Source organism: Saccopteryx bilineata, chromosome 5, assembly GCF_036850765.1.
Source record: "Saccopteryx bilineata isolate mSacBil1 chromosome 5, mSacBil1_pri_phased_curated, whole genome shotgun sequence".
Lineage (NCBI taxonomy): Eukaryota > Metazoa > Chordata > Mammalia > Chiroptera > Emballonuridae > Saccopteryx > Saccopteryx bilineata.
Window position 1 is genome coordinate 64,623,855 of NC_089494.1, and position 6,000 is coordinate 64,629,854.

Sequence of the window (6,000 nt, forward strand, 5' to 3'; positions counted from 1 at the left end):
ACTTTTCTACCCCCTATTATGTGGTTAAGAGACAGGAGATAATGATGGCTTCTTAAAGTTACCTATAATGCACTCTGTGCTCTGTTAGGTATAATGGTTTTAAAGAGTAGAATGAAAACACAGCTAGGAGATCAACACAAAAGGAATCATTTTCTGGTAGAGACAGCAAGGCTTGTGTGCCTCGTTATACACCCATGCAGCTCCCACAAACTGGAACGAGAATTATAAGTGCCCCATTAAAGGATCACATACCCCCTAAATGTGGTAGGGAGATACTCTTCTTCCTCCAGAATTTCTTGAATTAATTTAGTTTCTTGTGGTGGAATCAAATTTTGCATCATTTTTCAAAAGTTATTCATAGATATTCAATATCTGTTTTTCAAATTTAGGGGTAGAAAGCAACAATTACTAATTGGCAGAAATAATTGTAAACCCTATGCAAATGCAAATCAAACCAAGAGAGATTTTTTAGGTTATAAGCATTGACCTGTAATATTCCTTTTTGAATAAATATTCAGCATTTGACCTAACCGACTTTAGGCAAATTTTAAAGTGGTTAAGACTTTGATATTAATATGGAAATGAGCTTCCAATTATACAGAACTGTTGATTAACAACATGTACAGATTTACATAATGGGAAAAGAACTTTAGTTTGCTCAGTGATCTTTCAGCTACACATGAATATAGATATCTTGATCACTGGCAGATCCTTAGCTTTTAAAATGTTGCCTGTGTGCATGTATGAATGTACACACACACACATACACACACGTGCGCACACGCACACTAAGAAATATTTACATAATGTCACACTATCTCCTGAGCTTCCAACTCTCCACTGCCTATCTCCTGAAGATACTATAGGTCTGTCAAATTTAACATGTCCAAAACTGACCTGTCATTTTCCCAGCAAGTTGGCCCTTTTCATGTTGCCAGTCTCACTGAATGAAACCATCATTCCTTCAGTCATCCAAGCCACAGTCCTGCAAAATTATTCCTTTTAGATTTCATGTCTCCCAATTCTATCACTGTTGATTCTATCTACTAAATATTTTCTGGAGGCAACAGAAAGGTATTTGTGATGATAAGTGGGAAGGTTGCTGCAAGTGTGACTCTAGCTAGTATTAGATTAGGCAGATGATTTTCATGAGAGAAGTGTGGAAGCAGAAAATGAGAATCCAGACACAGGGACTAAGGATGCTAAGATTCGACCAAGATAGCCCAGGCTCAAAGAACTGGATTAAGGAGAAAATTAGGTACTGGTGAGAAAAGCCAGGGGTGGAGACATAAGACTGGGTATATGTTCCTGGAATTGGGATGGCAGGCAGGGATTTAGTTACACATGCCCCTCCTCCAGAGAGCCAGGTGCCAGAAGGCAAAAGGTAAAAACTGGATCAGCATTAAGGGTGATTTGAGGCAGAGCCACGAAGCTGTGGGTCCTGTAATCATATTTCCTTGGCCTCGTAGCCAAATTAAACTCAGAAGCTGGAATAGGAATGAAGGAGCAGGTGATGTTAGGTGGTTCCAACTGTCAGCATCTAGGACTTTGGGGCCAGAGAAGTCATCACATCAGCTGTTGCTGGGTGCCATCTGTGGCTCTCTCACTAACTAACGGTCCCCCATCATTTTAACTTACTGCCTAAGCTACTTTTCTCTGAGTAATTCCACAATTTCAAAAGATTTGGCTGTTCTCAGGCTTATTCTATCTAGCTTATGAGGTTGCCTGAATAAAGACAGTAAATTGAAGGGATGCAGATCCCATTGGCTGCCCCAAGCAAGATCGGATCTCCAGCCCCAAGGACAGTGTCTAGCTCATGGTGGGTGCTCAAGAAATAGTCATTGAATTTTGGATGAATTACAATGTAATTAATTACAGTTTGGACCTCACAGATTTACAATTCTAATGATTCAGACATTATAAACTGTAACCTCCCTTTTCCCATCATTACAAAATAAACAAGGAAAATTAGAAGTGATGTCCAATATATTATTTTAAGCGGCTCTGCTGTAAAACATTTGGATTAAACTCAATGAATGTACTACTGGTGCAGTGGATAAAGCGTCGACCTGGAACACTGAGATCGCTGGTTCAAAACCCTACACTTTTCTGGTCAAGGCACATATGGGAGTTGATGCTTCCTTCTCCTCCCTTTTCTCTCTCTTTCTCTCTCTTCTCTAAAATGAATACATTAAAAAATATTTTTAAAAAGTAAAATAAATAAATAAATCTTTTTACATTCAGGGAACTTTGAAAATCACAGGAAAATACTAGTACGCTAGGAAATAAATAGACAAAGAAAAAGACAGTTTACAATTGACAGGTAACAATTATAACTATAAACGAATGGCTGCTATGTGTGAAAATGTTCGATCCCTAATAGTAAGGATGTGCAAATTTAAATAAGGAAATATAATTATCAATTTAGAAATTAAATTTCTAGGCCTCAATAGATAGAAACAGCCACTCTCAGCCACTCTCATTAAGTGTGCATATTGTTATAGTCTTTAGAAAAAGAACTTTCAGTGCTGGAAAATATATTCCCAGGTTAAACAGTTTTTTCAACACCTGAGGGCCCAACCTAAAAACTAATTTTAAGAAGAATGTTCACTAAGATTTATACTGACTTAAAAAAAGTAATTGTGAACACCTGGAAGCAATCTGGATAAACAACTACAGAGAGTAACGGGAATCAATTGTGGTACAGGCAATATGGTGGAAACACTGGCTACCGCTAAAAATGTTTCTGAAGATTTTGATGAGGTGAGAAAATGCTTTGTTATAATGGCAAGTGAAAAAAATAAGAATATAAGTTTGTATGTGGAGTATGATTTCAACTACTTGCAAACAAGTATGCAGAGAAAATATTAGGGGGATATTCACCAAAATGTTAACAGTGAGTACATCTGATTATGAGACAACAGGACCTAGAAGAGGAGGAGTTGGCAAATAAAAATTAGATGGTGCCAGAGAGAAGCGCTGTTATCAAGTGGGTAGGGCTATAAAACCCTCAGGTAGATCTAAACCTTCTGAGAAAGCATAATATCATCCACACAACAGACAGACATAGGGAATGGGACATCAGAGAATGTGGCATCTTTAGCAGCAGCCTTTGGACAGTTAAGGCTGATAAAGATCTGCCTTGTGGAAGATCTTGATGCTGAAACAGTGTTTGTCAAATTCTGTTCCACAGAACCCCAGAATTCTGTATATTTCAGAAAGTCCAGAAACCTTAGATTAAAATTTCTTCAATGTTCACATTGTTGTTGAGACTACAATTGTTATCTATTAATCCCAGTTTCAAATGTTTATCAAAAGTGTGGTCTTTTTTTTTTTTTTTTTTTCATTTTTCTGAAGCTGGAAACAGGGAGAGACAGTCAGACAGACTCCCGCATGCGCCCGACCGGGATCCACCCGGCACGCCCACCAGGGGCGACGCTCTGCCCACCAGGGGGCGATGCTCTGCCCATCCTGGGCGTCGCCATATTGCGACCAGAGCCACTCTAGCGCCTGAGGCAGAGGCCACAGAGCCATCCCCAGCGCCCGGTCCATCTTTGCTCCAATGGAGCCTTGGCTGCGGGAGGGGAAGAGAGAGACAGAGAGGAAAGCGCGGCGGAGGGGTGGAGAAGCAAATGGGCGCTTCTCCTGTGTTCCCTGGCCGGGAATCAAACCCGGGTCCTCCGCACGCTAGGCCGATGCTCTACCGCTGAGCCAACCGGCCAGGGCTAAAAGTGTGGTCTTTGATTTTTATAATAAGTAAATGTTAAATGCTATAAAGTTGAACATATAAAATAAAGCCATGCTGATAAAATGCTGACCTTATCTATCTTACCTATCTTTCATATTGGGGTCTTAACCCTTTGAGTAGTACAAACTTTCATGTACGTCCTCGTGTCTCCTGACCATCCAGAGTAAAAAAATTTTATTTTAAAAATGTGTAAGGCAACATTAAAAAAAGGCAAATGTATATTCTTCTTGTTTCCATAAATTGGTTATCAAACAAACATGATTTAAGTTAATAAAACTGTAACTGGAACTAATTTCATTTTTTTAAATAAAACTCACTCCTGGGGGTCAGCGACCATGAAAAATAAACTCACTACTCAAAGGGTAATGATGACTTTATTAGAAAATAAATAAAAGGTCCTATTATTTAAAAACAAAAGTAAAAACTGCTGCTTTTTGGTTCCCAAGGGTTCACATCTTGAAGGTGCCTACTGTGTAAAAATGGTAGCAGTTGAATCAGGGGACACATTACAAATGCTTATGATTCTGGTAAATGCTTTATCTTTTTTTTTTTTTTTTTTAAAAAAAACTTTTTGAAAAATTGTAGTTATTCATTTTTTATAGAGAAAGAAGAGAGAAAGAGAGAGAGAGAGAGAAAGAGGGAGTAGCAGGAAGCATCAACTTCCATATGTGCCTTGACCTGGCAAGCCCAGGGTTTTGAACCGGCGACCTCAGTGTTCAAGGTCGACACTTTATCTACTGCGCCACCACAGGTCAGGCCTGGGTTTTATCTTAATGGCAATAGAGAACTATTGATACATTTTTAAATACTTTCTAATTTACATTTTAAAATATATTTTGGTATCTTTATAGAAGATGGATGGGCAAACCAAGAACGAGATAGGGAGACCAGTTAGTAATTTAAGTATTTTAGTGAAAAATGATGAGATGAAAGAAGAAAATAGGAGAGTTGGGAGTAGATTTAAGAACTATTTATAGGGTAGAATCGGTAAGATTCTAGCACATGAGACACATGACAGTTCCGAGCAGTATAATAATTTGGTTAAACATTTACTTAATGAATTCGGGAACAAAGTGATTTTTTATTAAGAGAATTTGAATATAAAAACAATTGAATGTAGAAATTTGTCCTCTGATTTACTTTCATTGACTAAAGCAGAGTCAGTAGTCTAAAAGAGATGACACACTCATATTTGGATGATTCAAGGAGAGTTTATTTACTAAAGGGGCTATAACTTTCCCAGGCACGGGTGAGTTGGAAAAGAGCCACAATGACACTGCAGAAATCAGCTTGGGGCTCATAGCTGCAGTACTCACCACCCTGAGGCTTGTAAACTGAGAGTGAGAATGAGAATCCCAGGAGGTAAGAAGATTTTACAGAGTGAGCTGCTTTGAGAGGGAGAGTGACCTTCTACCTAGGAGCCCAGGCAGCTCAAGGTGATCTCACAGAGAAGCGACTAGGGGAATAAGTACCCTGATATCATTCTCACTTTGATCTCCTCCTGAAGCTGGTGAAATAAAATAGGGTCCCAAACTTAGGGATGATTCAAATGTCAATGTCTCTACACCTTTTTAATGGATATTTTTTATTTAGGCAATATTAAAGTATTAACTTTAATTGAAGTTAAAGAAAAGATCAATTAATTGAAAAGATAACATAACATATTCCTTATAATCAATTTCTCAACCAGACCAATGTACTAAGAAGTAGTGTTTCAAATAATAAAATTGACACTGTGTTGGATTCTATTTAAAGAAAAAAACAAAGAAAATACATACAAACAGAGTACATAAATCATCATACAAAAACTTGAAGCTAAGACCTAGAAGAATAACCAGGTCTATACCAAAATACATTTGTGTGTGTGTATTTCTTAAAATGATTCTTTGGTTGACTTATCTATCTCATAAAGAATATTTAGAAAACTATCACATAGTAAGTGTCCAATTACTGTTTACTGTTCCTGTTATTGTTCCTACTACCACTACTACATTTCAGAGGTGAAGAGAGTATTGATGAGAAAACAATTTTGCTTATGTTTCGGTCAAACTGAATTATTCCCTCTCAGTTACCTAAGTGTACCATGTTTTCTTTCCAGTTGGTTCTTTTTTTTTTTTTTTTTTTTTTTAATTTATTCATTTTAGAGAGGAGAGGGAGAGACAGAGAGAGAGAAGGGGGAAGGAGCTGGAAGCATCAACTCCCATATGTGCCTTGACCAGGCAAGCCCAGGGTTTTGAACTGGTGACCTCAGC